Raw genomic sequence first — 15,043 nt, 5'->3', positions numbered from 1 at the left:
CTCTCAGAAGTGATTATGACATAAAAGTGAAGTACGTGACGAGTGTGACGTTAGGAAAACATTAGGCATCATGGAGAGATTCTGTATGGGACCACCCAACCCAAACGAGTACTGTGTGACGTGCTACCCGGCAGGTATTCACCGAGGTAGCCGGCTAGCTCAGTCGGTAGAGCGTCAGACTCATAAACCCAGGGTCGTGGGTTCGAGCCAGACGCTGGGCGGAACGGAATTTTGTTCCGCTGCAGGTGTAAATCACCGTTTTTCTGATTAACGAGATTTAATGGAAATAGCAACTTTAAACTTTGCCTACGTCTCTGTCAGTCGCAAGGAAACTGTATTTGAAGGTGAAGGTGATTTTGTAGACATGTGTGAAAGACATGTTCTGAAATGCAAGTGTTGTTGTTTGGAGAGCACATCGGTTACGTGTCAGATGTGTAGCCAAGCAGTAATTTGTCGCCATAGCTGCAAATATTAGCCGGTAATATGAAGTGTTGTCAGCTAAAGTCTGATGATGCAGACGACCGTAAGGACGAAGTACCCAAGAGTACCGCTAGGCCGCGCCTCTTTAGCTCAGTGGTAGAGCACTGGTGTAATAAACCAGGGGTCGTAAGTTCCATCCTCACAGGAGAAAGATGAATTTTGGAAATCAGTTGCGCGTAGTGGCCGTATTGCAAACAGTACCTGTGATGACGAACAATTAGCGACAGGCGTTTTTTTAAGAATTACTCTCAGATGCGATTAAGGCGAATGGCGCAGATAAAGCATTTGCCAAAGCGGTACAGCATAAGGTGGGACGAGGCAGTCTGAATTACATTTTATAGATGTATTTCTCACATATCTCAGAGCCTCTCGCGATATTCGTCGTCGTCGTCGTCGTCGTCGTCGTCGTCGTCGTCGTCGTCGCCGCCGCCGCTTCTGCAGAAGTAGCAAATGGCAATCGTAGCCAATGCGGCGAGGGACGCCCTGCCTTCGATTCCGAATGCACAAAGTGTGTGGTCTTGTTTCTCAGTCTATATTTGGTCGGTCACGTCAGAGGTTGAATGTAACGAATGGGTGGGAAAGAGCAAGGGGCAGCGGCTGTGCAGAACGAAAACACAAATCCTCAGGGGTGTGAGCGTTTCGAGATGAGTCGTATACATGTAAATGTTGGTCGTCAGTGACCGTGTGGCCTAATGGAGTACTCGCTTCGGCGGTACATATACTAAAGTTGGAACGATACAGAGAAGATTAGCATGGCCCCTGCGCAAAGATGACAATAAAAAAAAAAAAAAAAAAATGGATAAGGCGTCGGACTTCGGATCTGAAGATTACAGGTTCGAATGCTGTCACGCTTGTGTTTTTCCAGTTCTGAAAAAGAAACATAACGTTTTAATGTAGCAATTGAGCAGTACGAAACAGTCTGAATGTTGCTGTTGACCATTTTTTGCTTGGAGATGCTCTTGACCTTGAAACACACACAACAAGACCGGTGTTAACTAGCGAAATGGTCGGCAGAGTGCCAACACAGCGATTTTTGACTATCACTTGCACATCTAAAACAACGTCGGAAAGTAACTCGTTCGGCTTTTGAGTCACATAAAGTATGTGTGTTAATTTTGACGCCACTAGCTCTGCATGTTGTCATGCAATTTCTTTACCTCTCAGAAATGATTATGACATAAAAGTGAAGTACGTGACGAGTGTGACGTTAGGAAATCATTAGGCATCATGGAGAGATTCTGTATGGGACCACCCAACCCAAACGAGTACTGTGTGACGTGCTACCCGGGAGGTATTCACCGAAGTAGCCGGCTAGCTCAGTCGGTAGAGCGTCAGACTTTTAAACCCAGGGTCGTGGGTTCGAGCCAGACGCTGGGCGGAACGGAATTTTGATCCGCTGCAGGTGTAAATCACCGTTTTTCTGATTAACGAGATTTAATGGAAATAGCAACTTTAAACTTTGCCTACGTCTCTGTCAGTCGCAAGGAAACTGTATTTGAAGGTGAAGGTGATTTTGTAGACATGTGTGAACGACATGTTCTGAAATGCAAGTGTTGTTGTTTGGAGAGCACATCGGTTACGTGTCAGATGTGTAGCCAAGCAGTAATTTGTCGCCATAGCTGCAAATATTAGCCGGTAATATGAAGTGTTGTCAGCTAAAGTCTGATGATGCAGACGACCGTAAGGACGAAGCACCCAAGAGTACCGCTAGGCCGCGCTTCTTTAGCTCAGTGGTAGAGCACTGGTGTAGTAAACCAGGGGTCGTAAGTTCCATCCTCACAGGAGAAAGATTAATTTTGGAAATCAGTTGCGCGTCGTGGCCGTATTGCAAACAGTACCTGTGATGACGAACAATTAGCGACAGGCGTTTTTTTAAGAATTACTCTCAGATGCGATTAAGGCGAATGGCGCAGATAAAGCATTTGCCAAAGCGGTACAGCATAAGGTGGGACGAGGCAGTCTGAATTACATTTTATAGATGTATTTCTCACATATCTCAGAGCCTCTCGCGATCTTCGTCGTCGTCGTCGTCGTCGTCGTCGTCGCCGCTTCTGCAGAAGTAGCAAATGGCCATCGTAGCAAATGCGGCGAGGGACGCCCTGCCTTCGATTCCGAATGCACAAAGTGTGTGGTCTTGTTTCTCAGTCTATATTTGGTCGGTCACGTCAGAGGTTGAATGTAACGAATGGGTGGGAAAGAGCAAGGGGCAGCGGCTGTGCAGAACGAAAACACAAATCCTCAGGGGTGTGAGCGTTTCGAGATGAGTCGTATACATGTAAATGTTGGTCGTCAGTGACCGTGTGGCCTAATGGATAAGGCGTCGGACTTCGGATCTGAAGATTACAGGTTCGAATGCTGTCACGCTTGTGTTTTTCCAGTTCTGAAAAAGAAACATAACGTTTTAATGTAGCAATTGAGCAGTACGAAACAGTCTGAATGTTGCTGTTGACCATTTTTTGCTTGGAGATGCTCTTGAGCTTGAAACACACACAACAAGACCGGTGTTAACTAGCGAAATTGTTGGCAGAGTGCCGACACAGCGAGTTTTGACTATCACTTGCACATCTAAAACAACGTCGGAAAGTAACTCGTTCGGCTTTTGAGTCACATAAAGTATGTGTGTTAATTTTGACGCCACTAGCTCTGCATGTTGTCATGCAATTTCTTTACCTCTCAGAAGTGATTATGACATAAAAGTGAAGTACGTGACGAGTGTGACGTTAGGAAAACATTAGGCATCATGGAGAGATTCTGTATGGGACCACCCAACCCAAACGAGTACTGTGTGACGTGCTACCCGGCAGGTATTCACCGAGGTAGCCGGCTAGCTCAGTCGGTAGAGCGTCAGACTCATAAACCCAGGGTCGTGGGTTCGAGCCAGACGCTGGGCGGAACGGAATTTTGTTCCGCTGCAGGTGTAAATCACCGTTTTTCTGATTAACGAGATTTAATGGAAATAGCAACTTTAAACTTTGCCTACGTCTCTGTCAGTCGCAAGGAAACTGTATTTGAAGGTGAAGGTGATTTTGTAGACATGTGTGAAAGACATGTTCTGAAATGCAAGTGTTGTTGTTTGGAGAGCACATCGGTTACGTGTCAGATGTGTAGCCAAGCAGTAATTTGTCGCCATAGCTGCAAATATTAGCCGGTAATATGAAGTGTTGTCAGCTAAAGTCTGATGATGCAGACGACCGTAAGGACGAAGTACCCAAGAGTACCGCTAGGCCGCGCCTCTTTAGCTCAGTGGTAGAGCACTGGTGTAATAAACCAGGGGTCGTAAGTTCCATCCTCACAGGAGAAAGATGAATTTTGGAAATCAGTTGCGCGTAGTGGCCGTATTGCAAACAGTACCTGTGATGACGAACAATTAGCGACAGGCGTTTTTTTAAGAATTACTCTCAGATGCGATTAAGGCGAATGGCGCAGATAAAGCATTTGCCAAAGCGGTACAGCATAAGGTGGGACGAGGCAGTCTGAATTACATTTTATAGATGTATTTCTCACATATCTCAGAGCCTCTCGCGATATTCGTCGTCGTCGTCGTCGTCGTCGTCGTCGTCGTCGCCGCCGCCGCTTCTGCAGAAGTAGCAAATGGCAATCGTAGCCAATGCGGCGAGGGACGCCCTGCCTTCGATTCCGAATGCACAAAGTGTGTGGTCTTGTTTCTCAGTCTATATTTGGTCGGTCACGTCAGAGGTTGAATGTAACGAATGGGTGGGAAAGAGCAAGGGGCAGCGGCTGTGCAGAACGAAAACACAAATCCTCAGGGGTGTGAGCGTTTCGAGATGAGTCGTATACATGTAAATGTTGGTCGTCAGTGACCGTGTGGCCTAATGGAGTACTCGCTTCGGCGGTACATATACTAAAGTTGGAACGATACAGAGAAGATTAGCATGGCCCCTGCGCAAAGATGACAATAAAAAAAAAAAAAAAAAAATGGATAAGGCGTCGGACTTCGGATCTGAAGATTACAGGTTCGAATGCTGTCACGCTTGTGTTTTTCCAGTTCTGAAAAAGAAACATAACGTTTTAATGTAGCAATTGAGCAGTACGAAACAGTCTGAATGTTGCTGTTGACCATTTTTTGCTTGGAGATGCTCTTGACCTTGAAACACACACAACAAGACCGGTGTTAACTAGCGAAATGGTCGGCAGAGTGCCAACACAGCGATTTTTGACTATCACTTGCACATCTAAAACAACGTCGGAAAGTAACTCGTTCGGCTTTTGAGTCACATAAAGTATGTGTGTTAATTTTGACGCCACTAGCTCTGCATGTTGTCATGCAATTTCTTTACCTCTCAGAAATGATTATGACATAAAAGTGAAGTACGTGACGAGTGTGACGTTAGGAAATCATTAGGCATCATGGAGAGATTCTGTATGGGACCACCCAACCCAAACGAGTACTGTGTGACGTGCTACCCGGGAGGTATTCACCGAAGTAGCCGGCTAGCTCAGTCGGTAGAGCGTCAGACTTTTAAACCCAGGGTCGTGGGTTCGAGCCAGACGCTGGGCGGAACGGAATTTTGATCCGCTGCAGGTGTAAATCACCGTTTTTCTGATTAACGAGATTTAATGGAAATAGCAACTTTAAACTTTGCCTACGTCTCTGTCAGTCGCAAGGAAACTGTATTTGAAGGTGAAGGTGATTTTGTAGACATGTGTGAACGACATGTTCTGAAATGCAAGTGTTGTTGTTTGGAGAGCACATCGGTTACGTGTCAGATGTGTAGCCAAGCAGTAATTTGTCGCCATAGCTGCAAATATTAGCCGGTAATATGAAGTGTTGTCAGCTAAAGTCTGATGATGCAGACGACCGTAAGGACGAAGCACCCAAGAGTACCTCTAGGCCGCGCTTCTTTAGCTCAGTGGTAGAGCACTGGTGTAGTAAACCAGGGGTCGTAAGTTCCATCCTCACAGGAGAAAGATTAATTTTGGAAATCAGTTGCGCGTCGTGGCCGTATTGCAAACAGTACCTGTGATGACGAACAATTAGCGACAGGCGTTTTTTTAAGAATTACTCTCAGATGCGATTAAGGCGAATGGCGCAGATAAAGCATTTGCCAAAGCGGTACAGCATAAGGTGGGACGAGGCAGTCTGAATTACATTTTATAGATGTATTTCTCACATATCTCAGAGCCTCTCGCGATATTCGTCGTCGTCGTCGTCGCCGCCGCCGCTTCTGCAGAAGTAGCAAATGGCAATCGTAGCAAATGCGGCGAGGGACGCCCTGCCTTCGATTCCGAATGCACAAAGTGTGTGGTCTTGTTTCTCAGTCTATATTTGGTCGGTCACGTCAGAGGTTGAATGTAACGAATGGGTGGGAAAGAGGAAGGGGCAGCGGCTGTGCAGAACGAAAACACAAATCCTCAGGGGTGTGAGCGTTTCGAGATGAGTCGTATACATGTAAATGTTGGTCGTCAGTGACCGTGTGGCCTAATGGATAAGGCGTCGGACTTCGGATCTGAAGATTACAGGTTCGAATGCTGTCACGCTTGTGTTTTTCCAGTTCTGAAAAAGAAACATAACGTTTTAATGTAGCAATTGAGCAGTACGAAACAGTCTGAATGTTGCTGTTGACCATTTTTTGCTTGGAGATGCTCTTCAGCTTGAAACACACACAACAAGACCGGTGTTAACTAGCGAAATGGTCGGCAGAGTGCCGACACAGCGAGTTTTGACTATCACTTGCACATCTAAAACAACGTCGGAAAGTAACTCGTTCGGCTTTTGAGTCACATAAAGTATGTGTGTTAATTTTGACGCCACTAGCTCTGCATGTTGTCATGCAATTTCTTTACCTCTCAGAAATGATTATGACATAAAAGTGAAGTACGTGACGAGTGTGACGTTAGGAAAACATTAGGCATCATGGAGAGATTCTGTATGGGACCACCCAACCCAAACGAGTACTGTGTGACGTGCTACCCGGCAGGTATTCACCGAGGTAGCCGGCTAGCTCAGTCGGTAGAGCGTCAGACTCATAAACCCAGGGTTGTGGGTTCGAGCCAGACGCTGGGCGGAACGGAATTTTGTTCCGCTGCAGGTGTAAATCACCGTTTTTCTGATTAACGAGATTTAATGGAAATAGCAACTTTAAACTTTGCCTACGTCTCTGTCAGTCGCAAGGAAACTGTATTTGAAGGTGAAGGTGATTTTGTAGACATGTGTGAAAGACATGTTCTGAAATGCAAGTGTTGTTGTTTGGAGAGCACATCGGTTACGTGTCAGATGTGTAGCCAAGCAGTAATTTGTCGCCATAGCTGCAAATATTAGCCGGTAATATGAAGTGTTGTCAGCTAAAGTCTGATGATGCAGACGACCGTAAGGACGAAGAACCCAAGAGTACCGCTAGGCCGCGCCTCTTTAGCTCAGTGGTAGAGCACTGGTGTAATAAACCAGGGGTCGTAAGTTCCATCCTCACAGGAGAAAGATGAATTTTGGAAATCAGTTGCGCGTCGTGGCCGTATTGCAAACAGTACCTGTGATGACGAACAATTAGCAACAGGCGTTTTTTTAAGAATTGCTCTCAGATGCGATTAAGGCGAATGGCGCAGATAAAGCATTTGCCAAAGCGGTACAGCATAAGGTGGGACGAGGCAGTCTGAATTACATTTTATAGATGTATTTCTCACATATCTCAGAGCCTATCGCGCTATTCGTCGTCGTCGTCGTCGCCGCCGCCGCTTCTGCAGAAGTAGCAAATGGCAATCGTAGCAAATGCGGCGAGGGACGCCCTGCCTTCGATTCCGAATGCACAAAGTGTGTGGTCTTGTTTCTCAGTCTATATTTGGTCGGTCACGTCAGAGGTTGAATGTAACGAATGGGTGGGAAAGAGCAAGGGGCAGCGGCTGTGCAGAACGAAAACACAAATCCTCAGGGGTGTGAGCGTTTCGAGATGAGTCGTATACATGTAAATGTTGGTCGTCAGTGACCGTGTGGCCTAATGGATAAGGCGTCGGACTTCGGATCTGAAGATTACAGGTTCGAATGCTGTCACGCTTGTGTTTTTCCAGTTCTGAAAAAGAAACATAACGTTTTAATGTAGCAATTGAGCAGTACGAAACAGTCTGAATGTTGCTGTTGACCATTTTTTGCTTGGAGATGCTCTTCAGCTTGAAACACACACAACAAGACCGGTGTTAACTAGCGAAATTGTCGGCAGAGTGCCGACACAGCGAGTTTTGACTATCACTTGCACATCTAAAACAACGTCGGAAAGTAACTCGTTCGGCTTTTGAGTCACATAAAGTATGTGTGTTAATTTTGACGCCACTAGCTCTGCATGTTGTCATGCAATTTCTTTACCTCTCAGAAGTGATTATGACATAAAAGTGAAGTACGTGACGAGTGTGACGTTAGGAAAACATTAGGCATCATGGAGAGATTCTGTATGGGACCACCCAACCCAAACGAGTACTGTGTGACGTGCTACCCGGCAGGTATTCACCGAGGTAGCCGGCTAGCTCAGTCGGTAGAGCGTCAGACTCATAAACCCAGGGTCGTGGGTTCGAGCCAGACGCTGGGCGGAACGGAATTTTGTTCCGCTGCAGGTGTAAATCACCGTTTTTCTGATTAACGAGATTTAATGGAAATAGCAACTTTAAACTTTGCCTACGTCTCTGTCAGTCGCAAGGAAACTGTATTTGAAGGTGAAGGTGATTTTGTAGACATGTGTGAAAGACATGTTCTGAAATGCAAGTGTTGTTGTTTGGAGAGCACATCGGTTACGTGTCAGATGTGTAGCCAAGCAGTAATTTGTCGCCATAGCTGCAAATATTAGCCGGTAATATGAAGTGTTGTCAGCTAAAGTCTGATGATGCAGACGACCGTAAGGACGAAGTACCCAAGAGTACCGCTAGGCCGCGCCTCTTTAGCTCAGTGGTAGAGCACTGGTGTAATAAACCAGGGGTCGTAAGTTCCATCCTCACAGGAGAAAGATGAATTTTGGAAATCAGTTGCGCGTAGTGGCCGTATTGCAAACAGTACCTGTGATGACGAACAATTAGCGACAGGCGTTTTTTTAAGAATTACTCTCAGATGCGATTAAGGCGAATGGCGCAGATAAAGCATTTGCCAAAGCGGTACAGCATAAGGTGGGACGAGGCAGTCTGAATTACATTTTATAGATGTATTTCTCACATATCTCAGAGCCTCTCGCGATATTCGTCGTCGTCGTCGTCGTCGTCGTCGTCGTCGTCGTCGTCGTCGTCGCCGCCGCCGCTTCTGCAGAAGTAGCAAATGGCAATCGTAGCCAATGCGGCGAGGGACGCCCTGCCTTCGATTCCGAATGCACAAAGTGTGTGGTCTTGTTTCTCAGTCTATATTTGGTCGGTCACGTCAGAGGTTGAATGTAACGAATGGGTGGGAAAGAGCAAGGGGCAGCGGCTGTGCAGAACGAAAACACAAATCCTCAGGGGTGTGAGCGTTTCGAGATGAGTCGTATACATGTAAATGTTGGTCGTCAGTGACCGTGTGGCCTAATGGAGTACTCGCTTCGGCGGTACATATACTAAAGTTGGAACGATACAGAGAAGATTAGCATGGCCCCTGCGCAAAAATGACAATAAAAAAAAAAAAAAAATGGATAAGGCGTCGGACTTCGGATCTGAAGATTACAGGTTCGAATGCTGTCACGCTTGTGTTTTTCCAGTTCTGAAAAAGAAACATAACGTTTTAATGTAGCAATTGAGCAGTACGAAACAGTCTGAATGTTGCTGTTGACCATTTTTTGCTTGGAGATGCTCTTGACCTTGAAACACACACAACAAGACCGGTGTTAACTAGCGAAATGGTCGGCAGAGTGCCAACACAGCGATTTTTGACTATCACTTGCACATCTAAAACAACGTCGGAAAGTAACTCGTTCGGCTTTTGAGTCACATAAAGTATGTGTGTTAATTTTGACGCCACTAGCTCTGCATGTTGTCATGCAATTTCTTTACCTCTCAGAAATGATTATGACATAAAAGTGAAGTACGTGACGAGTGTGACGTTAGGAAATCATTAGGCATCATGGAGAGATTCTGTATGGGACCACCCAACCCAAACGAGTACTGTGTGACGTGCTACCCGGGAGGTATTCACCGAAGTAGCCGGCTAGCTCAGTCGGTAGAGCGTCAGACTCTTAAACCCAGGGTCGTGGGTTCGACCCAGACGCTGGGCGGAACGGAATTTTGATCCGCTGCAGGTGTAAATCACCGTTTTTATGATTAACGAGATTTAATGGAAATAGCAACTTTAAACTTTGCCTACGTCTCTGTCAGTCGCAAGGAAACTGTATTTGAAGGTGAAGGTGATTTTGTAGACATGTGTGAAAGACATGTTCTGAAATGCAAGTGTTGTTGTTTGGAGAGCACATCGGTTACGTGTCAGATGTGTAGCCAAGCAGTAATTTGTCGCCATAGCTGCAAATATTAGCCGGTAATATCAAGTGTTGTCAGCTAAAGTCTGATGATGCAGACGACCGTAAGGACGAAGCTCCCAAGAGTACCGCTAGGCCGCGCTTCTTTAGCTCAGTGGTAGAGCACTGGTGTAGTAAACCAGGGGTCGTAAGTTCCATCCTCACAGGAGAAAGATTAATTTTGGAAATCAGTTGCGCGTCGTGGCCGTATTGCAAACAGTACCTGTGATGACGAACAATTAGCGACAGGCGTTTTTTTAAGAATTACTCTCAGATGCGATTAAGGCGAATGGCGCAGATAAAGCATTGGCCAAAGCGGTACAGCATAAGGTGGGACGAGGCAGTCTGAATTACATTTTATAGATGTATTTCTCACATATCTCAGAGCCTATCGCGCTATTCGTCGTCGTCGTCGTCGCCGCCGCCGCTTCTGCAGAAGTAGCAAATGGCAATCGTAGCAAATGCGGCGAGGGACGCCCTGCCTTCGATTCCGAATGCACAAAGTGTGTGGTCTTGTTTCTCAGTCTATATTTGGTCGGTCACGTCAGAGGTTGAATGTAACGAATGGGTGGGAAAGAGCAAGGGGCAGCGGCTGTGCAGAACGAAAACACAAATCCTCAGGGGTGTGAGCGTTTCGAGATGAGTCGTATACATGTAAATGTTGGTCGTCAGTGACCGTGTGGCCTAATGGAGTACTCGCTTCGGCGGTACATATACTAAAGTTGGAACGATACAGAGAAGATTAGCATGGCCCCTGCGCAAAAATGACAATAAAAAAAAAAAAAAAAAAATGGATAAGGCGTCGGACTTCGGATCTGAAGATTACAGGTTCGAATGCTGTCACGCTTGTGTTTTTCCAGTTCTGAAAAAGAAACATAACGTTTTAATGTAGCAATTGAGCAGTACGAAACAGTCTGAATGTTGCTGTTGACCATTTTTTGCTTGGAGATGCTCTTGACCTTGAAACACACACAACAAGACCGGTGTTAACTAGCGAAATGGTCGGCAGAGTGCCAACACAGCGAGTTTTGACTATCACTTGCACATCTAAAACAACGTCGGAAAGTAACTCGTTCGGCTTTTGAGTCACATAAAGTATGTGTGTTAATTTTGACGCCACTAGCTCTGCATGTTGTCATGCAATTTCTTTACCTCTCAGAAATGATTATGACATAAAAGTGAAGTACGTGACGAGTGTGACGTTAGGAAATCATTAGGCATCATGGAGAGATTCTGTATGGGACCACCCAACCCAAACGAGTACTGTGTGACGTGCTACCCGGGAGGTATTCACCGAAGTAGCCGGCTAGCTCAGTCGGTCGAGCGTCAGACTCTTAAACCCAGGGTCGTGGGTTCGACCCAGACGCTGGGCGGAACGGAATTTTGATCCGCTGCAGGTGTAAATCACCGTTTTTATGATTAACGAGATTTAATGGAAATAGCAACTTTAAACTTTGCCTACGTCTCTGTCAGTCGCAAGGAAACTGTATTTGAAGGTGAAGGTGATTTTGTAGACATGTGTGAAAGACATGTTCTGAAATGCAAGTGTTGTTGTTTGGAGAGCACATCGGTTACGTGTCAGATGTGTAGCCAAGCAGTAATTTGTCGCCATAGCTGCAAATATTAGCCGGTAATATCAAGTGTTGTCAGCTAAAGTCTGATGATGCAGACGACCGTAAGGACGAAGCTCCCAAGAGTACCGCTAGGCCGCGCTTCTTTAGCTCAGTGGTAGAGCAATGGTGTAGTAAACCATGGGTCGTAAGTTCCATCCTCATAGGAGAAAGATTAATTTTGGAAATCAGTTGCGCGTCGTGGCCGTATTGCAAACAGTACCTGTGATGACGAACAATTAGCGACAGGCGTTTTTTTAAGAATTACTCTCAGATGCGATTAAGGCGAATGGCGCAGATAAAGCATTGGCCAAAGCGGTACAGCATAAGGTGGGACGAGGCAGTCTGAATTACATTTTATAGATGTATTTCTCACATATCTCAGAGCCTCTCGCGATATTCGTCGTCGTCGTCGTCGCCGCCGCCGCTTCTGCAGAAGTAGCAAATGGCAATCGTAGCAAATGCGGCGAGGGACGCCCTGCCTTCGATTCCGAATGCACAAAGTGTGTGGTCTTGTTTCTCAGTCTATATTTGGTCGGTCACGTCAGAGGTTGAATGTAACGAATGGGTGGGAAAGAGCAAGGGGCAGCGGCTGTGCAGAACGAAAACACAAATCCTCAGGGGTGTGAGCGTTTCGAGATGAGTCGTATACATGTAAATGTTGGTCGTCAGTGACCGTGTGGCCTAATGGAGTACTCGCTTCGGCGGTACATATACTAAAGTTGGAACGATACAGAGAAGATTAGCATGGCCCCTGCGCAAAGATGACAATAAAAAAAAAAAAAAAAATGGATAAGGCGTCGGACTTCGGATCTGAAGATTACAGGTTCGAATGCTGTCACGCTTGTGTTTTTCCAGTTCTGAAAAAGAAACATAACGTTTTAATGTAGCAATTGAGCAGTACGAAACAGTCTGAATGTTGCTGTTGACCATTTTTTGCTTGGAGATGCTCTTGACCTTGAAACACACACAACAAGACCGGTGTTAACTAGCGAAATGGTCGGCAGAGTGCCAACACAGCGATTTTTGACTATCACTTGCACATCTAAAACAACGTCGGAAAGTAACTCGTTCGGCTTTTGAGTCACATAAAGTATGTGTGTTAATTTTGACGCCACTAGCTCTGCATGTTGTCATGCAATTTCTTTACCTCTCAGAAATGATTATGACATAAAAGTGAAGTACGTGACGAGTGTGACGTTAGGAAATCATTAGGCATCATGGAGAGATTCTGTATGGGACCACCCAACCCAAACGAGTACTGTGTGACGTGCTACCCGGGAGGTATTCACCGAAGTAGCCGGCTAGCTCAGTCGGTAGAGCGTCAGACTCTTAAACCCAGGGTCGTGGGTTCGACCCAGACGCTGGGCGGAACCGAATTTTGATCCGCTGCAGGTGTAAATCACCGTTTTTATGATTAACGAGATTTATTGGAAATAGCAACTTTAAACTTTGCCTACGTCTCTGTCAGTCGCAAGGAAACTGTATTTGAAGGTGAAGGTGATTTTGTAGACATGTGTGAAAGACATGTTCTGAAATGCAAGTGTTGTTGTTTGGAGAGCACATCGGTTACGTGTCAGATGTGTAGCCAAGCAGTAATTTGTCGCCATAGCTGCAAATATTAGCCGGTAATATCAAGTGTTGTCAGCTAAAGTCTGATGATGCAGACGACCGTAAGGACGAAGCTCCCAAGAGTACCGCTAGGCCGCGCTTCTTTAGCTCAGTGGTAGAGCACTGGTGTAGTAAACCAGGGGTCGTAAGTTCCATCCTCACAGGAGAAAGATTAATTTTGGAAATCAGTTGCGCGTCGTGGCCGTATTGCAAACAGTACCTGTGATGACGAACAATTAGCGACAGGCGTTTTTTTAAGAATTACTCTCAGATGCGATTAAGGCGAATGGCGCAGATAAAGCATTGGCCAAAGCGGTACAGCATAAGGTGGGACGAGGCAGTCTGAATTACATTTTATAGATGTATTTCTCACATATCTCAGAGCCTCTCGCGATATTCGTCGTCGTCGTCGTCGCCGCCGCCGCTTCTGCAGAAGTAGCAAATGGCAATCGTAGCAAATGCGGCGAGGGACGCCCTGCCTTCGATTCCGAATGCACAAAGTGTGTGGTCTTGTTTCTCAGTCTATATTTGGTCGGTCACGTCAGAGGTTGAATGTAACGAATGGGTGGGAAAGAGGAAGGGGCAGCGGCTGTGCAGAACGAAAACACAAATCCTCAGGGGTGTGAGCGTTTCGAGATGAGTCGTATACATGTAAATGTTGGTCGTCAGTGACCGTGTGGCCTAATGGATAAGGCGTCGGACTTCGGATCTGAAGATTACAGGTTCGAATGCTGTCACGCTTGTGTTTTTCCAGTTCTGAAAAAGAAACATAACGTTTTAATGTAGCAATTGAGCAGTACGAAACAGTCTGAATGTTGCTGTTGACCATTTTTTGCTTGGAGATGCTCTTCAGCTTGAAACACACACAACAAGACCGGTGTTAACTAGCGAAATGGTCGGCAGAGTGCCGACACAGCGAGTTTTGACTATCACTTGCACATCTAAAACAACGTCGGAAAGTAACTCGTTCGGCTTTTGAGTCACATAAAGTATGTGTGTTAATTTTGACGCCACTAGCTCTGCATGTTGTCATGCAATTTCTTTACCTCTCAGAAATGATTATGACATAAAAGTGAAGTACGTGACGAGTGTGACGTTAGGAAAACATTAGGCATCATGGAGAGATTCTGTATGGGACCACCCAACCCAAACGAGTACTGTGTGACGTGCTACCCGGCAGGTATTCACCGAGGTAGCCGGCTAGCTCAGTCGGTAGAGCGTCAGACTCATAAACCCAGGGTTGTGGGTTCGAGCCAGACGCTGGGCGGAACGGAATTTTGTTCCGCTGCAGGTGTAAATCACCGTTTTTCTGATTAACGAGATTTAATGGAAATAGCAACTTTAAACTTTGCCTACGTCTCTGTCAGTCGCAAGGAAACTGTATTTGAAGGTGAAGGTGATTTTGTAGACATGTGTGAAAGACATGTTCTGAAATGCAAGTGTTGTTGTTTGGAGAGCACATCGGTTACGTGTCAGATGTGTAGCCAAGCAGTAATTTGTCGCCATAGCTGCAAATATTAGCCGGTAATATGAAGTGTTGTCAGCTAAAGTCTGATGATGCAGACGACCGTAAGGACGAAGAACCCAAGAGTACCGCTAGGCCGCGCCTCTTTAGCTCAGTGGTAGAGCACTGGTGTAATAAACCAGGGGTCGTAAGTTCCATCCTCACAGGAGAAAGATGAATTTTGGAAATCAGTTGCGCGTCGTGGCCGTATTGCAAACAGTACCTGTGATGACGAACAATTAGCAACAGGCGTTTTTTTAAGAATTGCTCTCAGATGCGATTAAGGCGAATGGCGCAGATAAAGCATTTGCCAAAGCGGTACAGCATAAGGTGGGACGAGGCAGTCTGAATTACATTTTATAGATGTATTTCTCACATATCTCAGAGCCTCTCGCGATATTCGTCGTCGTCGTCGTCGTCGTCGCCGCCGC

General features: G+C 46.0%; 5 non-coding genes across 5 annotated transcripts; all 5 read left to right on the top strand.

Annotated features, from left to right (window-relative positions):
- The first annotated feature begins 1,177 nt into the window (after positions 1-1,177).
- On the top strand, positions 1,178-1,281 carry LOC126301341 (U6 spliceosomal RNA). Its single transcript, XR_007553055.1, has one exon. It is a non-coding gene; the product is annotated as a U6 spliceosomal RNA (small nuclear RNA).
- A 3,037-nt stretch (positions 1,282-4,318) lies between these two features.
- On the top strand, positions 4,319-4,422 carry LOC126301340 (U6 spliceosomal RNA). Its single transcript, XR_007553054.1, has one exon. It is a non-coding gene; the product is annotated as a U6 spliceosomal RNA (small nuclear RNA).
- Positions 4,423-8,972: 4,550 nt separating this feature from the next.
- On the top strand, positions 8,973-9,080 carry LOC126301337 (U6 spliceosomal RNA). The gene has a single exon (XR_007553051.1). It is a non-coding gene; the product is annotated as a U6 spliceosomal RNA (small nuclear RNA).
- Positions 9,081-10,579: 1,499 nt separating this feature from the next.
- LOC126301335 (U6 spliceosomal RNA) lies at positions 10,580-10,683 on the top strand. The gene has a single exon (XR_007553049.1). It is a non-coding gene; the product is annotated as a U6 spliceosomal RNA (small nuclear RNA).
- A 1,506-nt stretch (positions 10,684-12,189) lies between these two features.
- On the top strand, positions 12,190-12,291 carry LOC126301334 (U6 spliceosomal RNA). Its single transcript, XR_007553048.1, has one exon. It is a non-coding gene; the product is annotated as a U6 spliceosomal RNA (small nuclear RNA).
- The last annotated feature ends 2,752 nt before the right edge of the window (positions 12,292-15,043 follow it).

This window comes from Schistocerca gregaria, unplaced genomic scaffold (genome assembly GCF_023897955.1).
Source record: "Schistocerca gregaria isolate iqSchGreg1 unplaced genomic scaffold, iqSchGreg1.2 ptg000066l, whole genome shotgun sequence".
Lineage (NCBI taxonomy): Eukaryota > Metazoa > Arthropoda > Insecta > Orthoptera > Acrididae > Schistocerca > Schistocerca gregaria.
Note: the sequence above shows the minus strand (reverse complement) of the source record. Positions and strands in the feature narration are given on the sequence as shown.